Genomic DNA, 13,494 nt, shown 5'->3' on the forward strand with positions numbered 1-13,494 from the left:
TTCAGTATTCCACATTGAGGATATACCCCTTGTTTGTTTTGAATAACAAGTTATTGCATTGATTCATGTAATCTCAGTTTATGTTACACTTACTTGACTGTTGCACCACTTTGTGATTGACACCTTTTGTGAGGCTTAGATTTGACTTCTGGACCCGCCAATGGGGAAAGCACAATAAGTTGGTAATTCTGGACCCCACCAATGGGGAAAGCACAATATGTTGGTAATTCTAGACCCTGCCACCAGGGAACACATAATAAGTTGGTTCTGGACCCTGCTAGTGGGGAATGCATAATATGTTGGCCTTGTTGATAAGAATTTCCGTAGGAACGAGTTCCGACAACGTGGCAGTCGGTGACAAAATAACGGGAATCAAGGCCCCTAAAAGATTACTAACTTCAGGCCACACCTTAATTGAGACAACTCAATTGAAATAGACCAAATAATAAATCTAAGAATGGGAGAAAAAAGATAATAAATTTGAAAAGAAAGAAATGGTGAGGAGAAGCAATGACCAGCGATGGACTTGGTGATGGCCAAGGTTTTAAATTTCAGTTTCGGTATGTGTTTTGGTCCTCACCGAAACCGAAATTTCAGCCGAAATCTCTCGAAATCAAATAACGTATTATTTTATCCCCTAAAAAAATTTGGCGAAATCCCTGAAATTTTCGTAATTTCTGCTGAAATTTTGGAATAATATTAAATAATTAATAAAGCCAAGATTTTTTGGTGATTTTCCTTAAATTTTGGGGAAAACAAAATTTCGATCGAAATTTCGCTCGAAATTTTGTAACGTTTCGAGTTTACCCCATTTCTGTTTCGGTCTCAACCTAAACCCGAAATTTTGGATTTCGGTCAAAATTTATAACCTTGGTGATGGCAATACCTGTAATACCCGGTAAAAATAACAGTTATTATGCATAAAAACAATTCACATGTTACTATTTCCCTCATTTTTTTCCTGGTCGTTTTTATCTTCAAGGTCAAGCATCTTCAATTTTCCACTTCTCAGGTTTGATAAGGCAGGTGATAGCTAGACTCGACTTGTATCTTTTCTCAATGAAAATGATGGGAATATGATTATATGTTGTTTTGATATTTCTTATCTGTTTTACTGTTTGATTTTGGTAAAATCATGTTTGATTCAAAGAGATGAAATGTTATTGAAAATTAAACGAAATGTTGGATTTCATATGTATGAAAAGTTTGAACGAAAATGGGAAAAGAAAAAAATGGAAGAAGTAAATGTGCGACAGTATATCTCTCGTGTGATGTGTTTGTACCTTTGAGCCGTTGACTTACCCAAAAGCGGAAGCGGGCCAAGGCCAAAGCGGACAATACGTAGAGGAGGCTGATCATTACAGGAAACTTCGAAAATGGAAACTGTTGGAAACTATTGGCTTTTAATTGGTTTGTTTTTCCACTATCTGGTTTGATTGTTTCTACCAAAAATACTGTTTAGTTTTGACTCATTATGTTCTAAACAAAATACTACATATTTTTATAGAACTGTCTCTTATTATTGATTTCAGCCACTTGTCGAAGCTTCTATATACCTGCCCTCCTAACCCACTTTTTCCCACCAGGATTTGAAAATTTGGATGCGAGAGTATTTGTCAATGAGGAACCTTAGTTATGAGAAGTGTGAAAGTCACTTGAGGAAATACGGAAATGATGAACCTAGTCAATCTCCTCAGATGTAAAAAGGTTTTAAATATATCATACTTGGGATTTTTGTAAATTCAGGATGTACTTTAACCTTTCGCTGCATAATTACAAGAATAAATATGTTTTGTTGCCCGTAGCGATCCATGCTGTAAAAATTCGGGTCGTTACAATACCAGTGACATTAGGAAAGGTGCAATGATATTATTGATTTTGACAGCGTAAGGATATTTTTTGAGCGGTTTTAGGTATCAAATTAGGGGATCACATGTGTTTGAAGGAAAATGAAGGGATTCTTAACAAAGTGGGGGATATCTTTAAAATTGAATAGGGGGAGGGCAATTATAAATTTTTGGAGCTTGTAAAGATGAACGAAAGAGGTGTATGTATCAGAGGGGTGGTAATTTTCACCCTTCTCCTTGTACATATTGCTTTTCGCAAACCCTGCTTTTCTATCTCGACACTACCCCGCTTACCATGCACTGTTCTATCTCGACATCGCCATCAAGCGGAGGCGGCAAAGGACTAGGATCTTCCTTTGATCCCAGAGAGTGGGGAGATGATGCAGGTTCATCTAGGATCAAAATACCTATGAGCCGGAAGACAAAATTCTCGAAGAACCCATTGCAGATGAGGAGACACATGAGGAAGAAGACCACGTCATTGCTGATGAAGATGTTACAGGTCAAAGCTTAGTCACGCGAAGACTTTGCCTTACTCCATGGAAGGATGAAGAATGGTTTCGTCATAATATTTTCACAACACGATGCAACATCGACGACAAGGTATGTATGTTGATCATTGATTCCGGAAGTAGTGAGAACGTGATCTCACAAGAGGCACTGTAGAAATTGAACTTAAAGGTCGAGTCTCATCCGCAGCCATACCGACTTGCCTGGCTCATTGACACTACGGACACGTGGATCAAGAAGCGTTGTCTCATATCCTTCAGCATTGGAGATCACTACAAGGATCGTATTTGGTGCGACATAATTCCTATGGATGCTTGTCACGTCCTACTTAGGAGACCATGGCAATACGATAGGAGCGCCTTGTACGATGGCCGCGAGAATACATATTCCTTCCATCACAACGGAAAGAAACTCGTGTTGACCCCTTTAAAGGATAAAGATCCATCACAAGCATCAGGGAAGAAGCATTCTTACTTATCCCGACACGAGACCGGACAATGCGAGAACGGGCAAAGATGGAGGAATAAGCTTGATTGCATGTATCCCTTCTCAGGAAATGATGTGAACTCGCAGTCAAGTTCTTTTCAAGAAAGGGGGTATGATGCAGGTGCATCTAGGATCAAAATATTCAACGGTCTAGATCGTCGATCCTTGGAGGAATTCAAGATAGAGTAGGAGAGAGTATTTTTAGGAGTTTAGTTTATATTTAGGAGTTTTATATTGTTTTTTTTTTTTAGTTGGATATCTTTTAGAATATTAATTTAGAGAAAATTTAGGAGTTACTTTTGAGTGGGACACCCAAAGTGGATGGAAATTTGAGTTTTAGTAGGTTTAGGAAGAAGTCCATGTAAACTCTATAAATACTCCACCATTGTAAACGTTTTACAAGTTTTGATAAATGAAAAGTTTATTTGTTGCCTCGGATTTGTCCCGTTACTGGAATCATTGCCGGAAAACAAGCTACCCGCTACTTGTTGTTGCCTCCCATGCAAGCCATCTGCTGCTTGCCTCTCCTTGCCACAGAAATCCCTCCGCCGAAGTCCCTCCATTGCCGCCCAAGCCATTTGCAAAGCAATTCGCCGTATACGCCCTGCGTCAGGAGAGGAGCCGTAATCTTGATGAAGGGCCATTGCTTGTTGAAGCATCAAAGTCACGTCAATACAAGAGAGGGAGAGAAAGTGCTAGATTGGGCTAATAGTCGTCAATTGGTAGTCACGAGGTATTGTAGCATGTGTTTGTGGATGGGTCTGACAAGAGTATGAGGAGACACAAGGGTTTGGATTTGGAATGGTAGTGAGTATCGATGGCGGCTGGGCGGATGGCTGGATTGGTCATCCGCCGGAAGAAGGACTCGCTAATGTTATGATCAGGGCAAGGTCCGATTGACATGCTATGATACCATGCAAAGAAAATTATTTCTGCTAATCTTGAATGATTACAATAAACCATAACTAGTGATTATATAGAACACTTAGGTGATTATATAGAACACTTACGAGCATTGTCAACAAACAAATATCATAACTCTCCAACTACTTTTCCGATTTATGAGTTCTTATACTTGTTGGAAAGAGCATAAAATACTCTACAACTTCATGGTTTATCACTTTTCAAGATTCATCAATTTAGTAGTCCCAATGTCAGGTTCAAAAACAATTTGCTGCATTATGGCGGGAATACACCTGCATCAATCTCCCCCGGTTGAATGTCAAACTCGTCCCTGAGTTGGCTGTGTCATTTATGATGCGGAATAAGACAGGAGACATTGAAAGTATTTGAAATGCCATAATCATTGGGTAATTCGATCTTGAATGCATTATCTCCAATTTTCTTAAGCACCCGAAGAGAACCCATCTGCACGATCTTGAAGTTTGCTAAACTTCTCGAGAGGAAAACGCTCGTTGCGTAAATGAACTTATATAAGATCGCTTTCATTGATATTAGCTTTTCTCCTATGTTTGTCCACTTGTGCATTATACTTTTGGGTGTTCTCAGTATTGGATCAGACTCTTTCATGAATTTTCTTAATTTCCTTTGCTCGTGCTTACGCATCACTACTCAACTTAGTAATAATATGAAGAGGAATTAAATCAAGAGGGCCTTCGGATTACAACCATACACTACCTCAAAAGGACTAGTACTGGTGTTGTGGCTAGTAGAGCGATTATATGCAAATTTTGTTTATGCAAGAACAAGATCCCACTATTTCTTATTGCCATCTACAAAGCTCCGAATGAGGTTGCCAAGAGTCCGATCGATCACCTCTGTTTCGCCATCGGTTTGAGGATGGTGAGAAGAGCTAAATTGGAGCTTAGTCCCTACCTTTGCCCATAATTTTCTCTAAAAATGACCAACAAACTTCGGATATCGGATCCCTATCCAAATCCAACGCGAAAGTTTTTGGAATACCATGCTACTTGACAATCTCCCAGAAGTAGAGATCGGCTACTTTGGATGCATCATCGGTCTTCTCACATGCCACAAAATTTGCCATTTTAGAGAAACGATAAAAAACTATCATGATTGAATCTTGCTTCCTTTTGCGTGCGGGGAAGGTCCAAAAAAAAAAAAATCTAAACTCACGTCCTCCCAAGGAGCTTGAGGAATGGGAAGAGGAGTATAGAGAACTGTGTTTTGCACCCTGCTTTTAGCCATATGACAAATACGAGATTGTTGGAGATGATGTTCCAAGTATTTACCCATCTTTGGCCAAAAGAAGTTTTCCTTAATAAGAAAATTATTTGTTCTCTTCCCAAATGCCCATCAAGACCTCCATCACGGGCTTCTTTAATGATGGCTTGCCGAAGAAATCATTATGGAATGCATTCAACGCTTCCTTTGAACAAATAGCCTTCATGGATTGAGTAGTCCTCGCAAGGACCTTGGCACCGAGATGAAATATTGCCAACATGTGGATCCTCAATATAAAGATCCTTGATGAAGTCGAAACCCAATACTCTAACTTCAAGAGTGGAGAGAAGAGAGTGCCTCTGACTAAGAGTATACGCCACTTGATTTTGACTACTGGCCTAGTGACATATGATGAAGTTAAAAGATTGAATGAACTCCACTCATTTGACATGTCAAAAATTTAATTTTTGTTAGCCATTAAGTATCGCAAAGCTTCATGGTCAGAGTGAAGAACAAACTCCTTACTTATGAGATAATGACACCAGTAACAGATGGCTTCTACAATAGCATAAAATTCTTTATCATAGGTAGAATAATTTCTCTTCCCATCACAAATCTTAGCACTAAAGAAAGCAATAGGACATCCTTCTTGACTAAGAACCGTACAAATCCCCACGTTGGAGGCATCACAATTCACTTCAAAAATCTTATTGAAGTTAGGGAGAACGAGTAAAGGAGCTTCGTCATCAACTTCTTGATAAGTTAAAAGCTATCTTGGGCTTCCTTCGTCCAATGGGAAACTCTACCTCTGAACACTCCATGACAGGACCCATCAAAATATAATGCCGAATGAACCTCCTATAGAAGGTTACTAGACCATGAAAGCTTAGGATCTCATGAATGTTGCAGTGCACTAGCCAACTTGTAATAGCCTCTACTTTCTTTGGATCAACCTTAATGCATCGAGTTGAGATCACATAGCCTTAGAAGATGAGACTATTGGTCAAGAACTTACACTTGGAAACATTGGCATATAGCTTCTCCTCTTGAAGCTTAGTGAAAACTTGCCGAAGATGGTCCAAATGCTCTTCTTGACTCATAAATAATAATGTCGTAAAAAATATACAACAACAAACTTATCGATGTAGGGCTTGAAGATTTGATTCATGAGGCGCATAAAGGTATTTGGAGCATTTGAAGGCCCAAATGGCATGACAAGCCATTCATATAATCCATCCTGAGTTTTAAATGAGGTCTTCCTTTGGTCTCAGGGTCGCACTCGAATTTGATGATAGCCTCTCCTAAGATCTAACTTTAAGAAAACTTGAGAACTGACAAGTTGGTCAATCATATCTTCAAGTCTTGGAATAGGAAAATGATATTTGATAGTGATCTTATTCACTGCTCTAATATCGATGCACATCCCTCGTGTGCCAACTTCATTTAGAATAAGTAAATTAGGGGATGACACATGAGTTGCTGCTTTCTTGTGCCATTCATTTGGTGAAGAATTCATTAGCATGCTGTTGAAGTTCTTCGTGCTACTCCTTTGGACTCATTTGGTAAACCGCCTTGTTTGGAAGAGTCAAGCTCATAACAAAATTGTTACAATGTTGGATGCTTCTCATAGGAAGTAGGCCCAAGAGAGATTTCATTGGGCACATCATCTTGGAGCTCTTCAAGGATTGGTGCAAGCTCCTGAGGGAAAGAATCGTGCTCCTCATTAGCTTGAACAACAAGTAGAGCATAGGAGATGTTGTTGTCCTTGGTCTCTTGATCAAACTCGGTATTGGAAAGAAAGATGTTACTCTCTTTCTTGTCATATTTGAGTCTTCTTTCCAACCTAGAGGGAGCCAAAATTACCTTAGCTCCATCCTTGACAAAAGAGTAGGTGTCCTTGAAGAGATCATGAATGACTTTGTGGTCGAACTCCCAAGGGCGCCACAAAAGTAAATGACATGCATCCATAGGTAGTATATCATACCAAACTTCATCTCTATAGTTAATGCCAAAGGAAAATTAAATAAGACAATGCTTAGAAACCTTTATCTCCTTTCCATGTTTAATCCAAGAGAGAGTGTCAGCATGAGGATGATGTTCGGTCGTGAGGTTGAATTTCATTCACCATTTCTATTGCGACAATGTTTTCACAACCATGGTTTTAAATTTCGGTTTTGGTATGCATTTCGGCCCTCACCGAAATTGAAATTTTGGCCAAAATCAGGTACACAATTAAAAAAATATATTTTATTTAATACCAAATTTTGAATTTCTGTTTTGGTATGCATTTCGGCCCTCAACAAAATCGAAATTTCGACCGAAATTAGGTACATAATTAAAATATAATATTTTATTTAATACCAAATTTCGGCCAAAATTTTAGTTGAAATTTAGGGAAATGGCTATATAATTAAAAAAAATGAGATTTTTGGGTTGAATTCCTCAAAATTTTGAACGAAATTTCAGACAACATTTCAAATTTGCAGTTGAAATCCGGTACCATTTCGGGTATTGGCAATTTTGGTTTCAATGTTGACCGAAATCCAAAATTTTGGATTTTGGTCGAAATTTAAAACCATGTTCGCAAATGCCCGGGTTGATGAAAACATTGCAAACCTTGCCATAAGAAGTACGAGTATGAAAATTATTGTGGCGAAGCAAATCATTATCTTCTTTAGAACTGTCGATGTTCATAGCTTTCCGCACCACAAGTAGCCTGCCTTGATCGCTATGGGTGACCTCCTCTCCATCTTCTTGAGGTTCGGTCGTCAGTTCTTCATCATTGAGCTCTTGTATTTTATCATTCGCAAGTGACAACCTGTAGACACCCCATTTTGTTTTGTTTTAATCAACAAAGAAATTAGTGTGTTAAATCCATGTGAGAACCCCCTCTATCATTGATTTATATGTTTTAGGTCATTAATATCTTGATCTGATTTTACGGATCATCAATCGGGACAAAATAAGCTAGGGTCACTTCATAGCCCGGACCCTGATTCCATTCCGAGACCCGATTTCCGTAAATCGTTAGATCAATGGCAGATCTTGACCTGGGTCTAACCATCCAAAATCACCTAACCTCTCCTCTCATCCTAACCATCCAAACCTCACCTAACCTCTCCTCTCATCCTAACCATCCAAACCTCACCTAACCTCACCTAACCTCACCTAACCACCTAACCTCACCTAACCTTACCTAACCTCACCTAACCTCACCTAACCTCCTATCCCATTCTCCTATAAATACCCTCTCATCCCACCATCCAAAAAGGAGAAAGAAGAGAAGAAAAAAGAACCCCTCTCTTAGAAAATTCATCCCTCTCCCTCATCTCTTCAAGGGTTCGGCCATCCTTGCCGGATCGGGTGATTTTATACGTTGGGTGATATATATCAAAAGCAGTCATTATCAAGCAAGGAATCATCTTCAAGGAATTAACATCAAAGAAAAATCAAACACAAAGTGGGTTTCCAAAGAGGTAGGCATTTATTTCAATTCTATGTAGGGTCTGTTTTCATGCATATCTTTTACTTTAAAAGAAAAACCATGTTAGGAAGCATGTAGGGTCCGTTTTCCCCCTGGTTAGCCTCTGGTTAGACCCTGGTTGCACCCAGGTTCGCTGCTGGTTGCACCCAGGTTCGATGCTGGTTGCACCCTGGTTCCCTACTGATTCGCACCCTGGTTCCCCTGCTGGTTGCACCCTGGTTCCCTACTGGTTGCACCCTGGTTCCCTGCTGGTTGCACCCTGGTTCCCTACTGGTTCGCACCCTGGTTCGATATTGGTTCGCACCCTGGTTCCCTGCTGGTTCGCACTCTGGTTAGACCCTGGTTGCACCCAGGTTCGCTGCTGGTTGCACCCAGGTTCCCTCCTGGTTGCACCCTGGTTCCCCTGCTGGTTCGCACCCTGGTTCGCTGCTGGTTCGCACCCAGGTTCGCTGCTGGTTGCACCCAGGTTCCCTGCTGGTTGCACCCTGGTTCCCCTGCTGGTTCGCACCCTGGTTCCCTGCTGGTTCGCACCCTGGTGCACCCTGGTCCGCACCCTGGTTTGTACCCTGCTTCCTCCTGGTTAGACCATGGCTAGTCTCGGGTTTGCTCCTAACTTAGACCCAACTCACTAAACCCCATACCCATAAGCCTTAAACCCTATAACCGAGTCACATCAACCCAAGCCATACCTTTGTCCACTCACTGAGGCACACCATTTATCCATAAATCTGGTTACATTAAATCTAACCCAGCCAGGCCACCTGCAGCTTAAGTCAAATCGCCCCAATACAATCCAACCAAGTGGGATCCCAACCCAGCTCAACTGAGTCAACTCTAGCCAACCTCCCTAGTCGAGTTGACCCAACTCTCTAGTCGAGTATGCTCAACCTCTTTAACCGATTGGACTCTCCCCTTAGTTGACTCAATCCAATTCCTTAATCAACCCATCCCAATGCAACCGAGTCGCATTCGACCAAGTGGCGGCCTTCCATGTCACAACCGAGTCATTCCCCTATTCTACTAATGCCCGTTTACACCTAATAGAACTTCCTCCCTTTTGCCTAACCAAGCCATATCCCAACACAATCTGAGTCGCATGTCTGAATCCATTTGGCCGAATCTCATAAGCCCGCCCATTTTGAATTCCCAAAATTCAAACCCTTGATGATTCCTATATGCTCAATTCTTTGATGCAAATTCCCAATTCCAAAATCCCATTGCTAAATCAATGTTTCTGAATCTCAAGTCCAATGCTCAAATACAAACCCGATTCCTGATCCAAATACCAATTCTGTTTTTCAAAATCCAAGTAACCTCCCCAGCGGAACTACGTGTGGCTTGATCCCCATCACGGGGTACGTAGGCAATTTGGCACTCCCAAGTTCAGTCGCACCTTTCTCTATCTTTCCCATTCCCTCACACTATTCATCATCTCGATTCATCTCGTGTCTCTCGGAACCATTGGATTATGGTTTCCGTCGTAAGAACCCTTAGAGCCCAATTTAGGAACAATGGTGTCGTGTCGTGTTGTGTCCTAAGTTTTAGGGAGTCCTAGAGTTAGGAGTCCAGCCTCATCACGGACGCTTGCTATGTATAGCAACCGTGCCATAGGTCAAGTTACACTAGTCATCCAGTTTTTCCCTAGGACAAGCCTAGTAAACTAGGATGTAGGCTAACCTGCATTAGTCTAAGGGACAACTTGCATTTAGATAGGATCATATAGCATCTTCGATGAAATCCTAAGATAATAAAATCCTCAACTTGAATTAAATAACTTCTCTTAAAACTGTTGAAACAGTCAATCCCGTCTAGATCGGTGTCCTAGTTGAGTTAGGCATATGTAGCTTAGCTTAAATGCACCGAACTACGTCGACTCTGATCCCAGTGAGGCTTGGGTACGTAGGCAGCTTGGATGTCTGACGGCATACCACCCGCGAGTCGGCACCATAACAAATTGTGGTGTTTTGGATATTAATTTTCTTGTAAATGCTTAATCAAATCATTTAGGGCTTTCCATGAAATTAGAATTCTAGGAGAACTTTCACTTAGAATGAATCCAGACAAATTAATAAATCAAGATACACATCTAGGATTCACATTGAAATTAGATCATAGGATGCATATCACTTAGTTCGCACATTAACATAGAGTTGAATGAGCTATTTAAAATAAATTTAAAAGAGTTAGCTTTTGGAATCGAAGACCGATTATCGGGCAAGAATGGTGCATGTGGCGGATAACTCCCCATACCTTCCATTCTCGTAACCAGGTAGCGAGTCTAGATTTCTGGTTAATTTCGGGTCCTAGATCCCACATCTAGGTGGCGACTCTGTCATTCTCTTTCGTGTGGAGTTCGGATTGCCTTAGTGATCCCAAGTTCACATGAAAGATGAATTCAAATCAATATTAAAATGCACACGCCAATCACGTGGATACGAGAGACCAAGAGAAGAGAGCGCGGCGGCTCGCCCCACGCCCCTCTCGCGGGATCAGGGTACCACAGTCTGGCGACTCTGCTGGGGACCACCTAACTTCATTAAAATTTCAAAAGATAATTCATTTGAATTTAATTTAACTGGCTCATAAAAACTCTATACTTGTTAGATTAGTTTGCCTTGTTTTATTTTCTCATCACATTTTACTTGAACTTAATCTAACAAAACCTGAAGGCATCATAGATTGCGCAAATTTATTGCACACACTTACATCACTTGCATCTAAACCCTTGCATTTCACGTACACACACGTCCTATTTTAGGAACCCGGAGTGTTATCTAGCATGGTTGACTGGGATTTCATCACCTGGTGCCTCTGTGCTAGAGAAGCATTCCACCCTTAGCCTGGTACCTTTATGGTACGTAAACGGATCTCTTGTTCACGTACTGATACGCCGGACACTGGTACAGTATATCGAGCAGGGATTCGCGCTAAGGGAACTCTTGGCCTTACCCCTAGATTAACCCACACATGCATGTAGTATACGAACACATGTGCATCACGTGTGTGAGCCTAGTTTAGGATATCCTACCCATTGGTGTCTAGATTAGGCCGTGGTCCATCTTCCAATGGTCACGATCGGTCCTTATATACACGAACAAAGTCATGAGTCGAGATTCTCTCTCCACTCCGATAGATTAGGATTAAGGTTGATGCCTTCAGGTAACACTGATAAAATGTGAAAAAAAAAAATTCCCTTTGAGTTAGGATATAAATCCCATCATTTCCAAAGATCTCATAGGATTAGTCATTCATGATCTATCCGTTGAAAGCAATCTTATGCTATCTCATCTAATCTTTTGATCGTGCGTCTTTCGTTCTTCTGTCATACGATTCGATCGTATCTTCATGCCATCCCCTAACTGGCAGATGCAGAATCTCACAATCTTTCGATTATGCGTTCTCATGATCTGATCATGCCTGGTCCAGATAATCCAATCTTGCTTGTACCCCTGGTCTGTTCCTCCTCTAGGGGCTACCTTTTTCAAGATTATTTTGCTAAGTCCTTCAGAGTTCACTCTCAGAATCCTTGAGCTAGGGGCATTTCCCTATGCGAATCAGTCATCATTGTCCAAAATTGAAAGTATCAGCCATGATGATGTTCAGAACGAACCAGCCTTCGCCGAGCCTTCAACGCCAAACAGTTGCAGCAGTTAAAGTTTTAGTCACTTACTATTTTATGTTGAGTCAGTCATCATGGTCAGTATAATTGTTGAGTCCGGTCTTACAGTTAAAGGTCAATGCCTAGTCCAGGCAAGTTATCTTCTGTTTCCCTTTCTTATTTAGAGTTGTGAATCCTGAGTATGTTCAGGATAGGTCGTCTGATGTAATAGCTTTTCTTTAAATAAAATTTCAGTCAGTTCCAAAAAGTTCACTTGTGTCTGTTCTTAAGTGTGCTTCTGATCTTAAAATAAGACTCCCTCTTCAAATGAGGACAAAATTGACGAAACTCCACTTGAGTCACAGCAATTACTTGAACGAGAGGAGGAGCGCCAATCCCAACCTTTCAAAGATGAAATTGAAGTGGTAAACACTGGCACTGAAACCTTGATCCAATAAATGCCGATTGAAAATACATTACCCTCTGAAGAGTGTGAAGAATTGGTAAACCCGTTTTGAGGATAAAAAGATGGTCCCGTAAGCGTTACCATTAATGTCAAGAGAAAGACCCAGATAGAAGGTTCAAGAAAGAATGAAGTGAATATCATATGCTATGCAAGGGGCATAGAGTGGAAATAACTTTCATATTTCCAATCAATGACCTTGGTTCTCAAATTCATAACATGAAGCCAACAAATTCAAGATAAGAAGTTCAAGAGCAAGCATTGAAAAGTGATCATCAGATATCAAGAGTTACAAATCCATAGATGGAGGATGTCGAAGAACAAGTTTCGCTTTATGAAAGCCGAAAGCACGCATTAGAATCTTGAAAGAAGAAAATCCATTATCTTACCTGGAAATGCCGTCAAACTCCGTGAAAAAAAAAAGAGAAAAAAAAGAAATAAAAAATCAGTACCAGACAGACTCTAGTAACCTAGATCGATTCCCAATCTGAACATCGAAAGGCCTCCTTTGGCCGATTAAATCCCAAAATCAAAACCCAATGTCAAAAGAATACCGATTTGCAAACCCTTCGAGCCTAAATCAAATTTTCTTGAAAACCCATCAAACTCGGGGCATTCGCCCCGAACTACGCAAGACCTGATCCCTACACTGGGGTACGTAGGCAGCTCGGTTAAACCGAGTTCGGTCGATTCAAAAAAAAAAGAAAAAAAAAGAAGGACAAGTTCCAAAAGAAGAGAAACCAATTATTCCAGAAAGAAAAGAAAAAAGAAAAATCAATTAACCTTCAAACAATTTATTTTCAAACTAGGGGCATTTGCCCTGAACTACACACGTCCTAATTCCTACATGGGGATATGGAGGCAACCTGTTCACAGGTTTGGTCGAAATCTTTGTTGAGCCTTAAGCCATTCTTTGTAAAGCCCTATCCTACCTATAAAGTCCCTCCGGTGTTCAGATTTA

Source organism: Tasmannia lanceolata, unplaced genomic scaffold, assembly GCF_043159265.1.
Source record: "Tasmannia lanceolata isolate RefF3 unplaced genomic scaffold, GAP_Taslan_0.1 ptg000054l, whole genome shotgun sequence".
Taxonomy (NCBI): domain Eukaryota; kingdom Viridiplantae; phylum Streptophyta; class Magnoliopsida; order Canellales; family Winteraceae; genus Tasmannia; species Tasmannia lanceolata.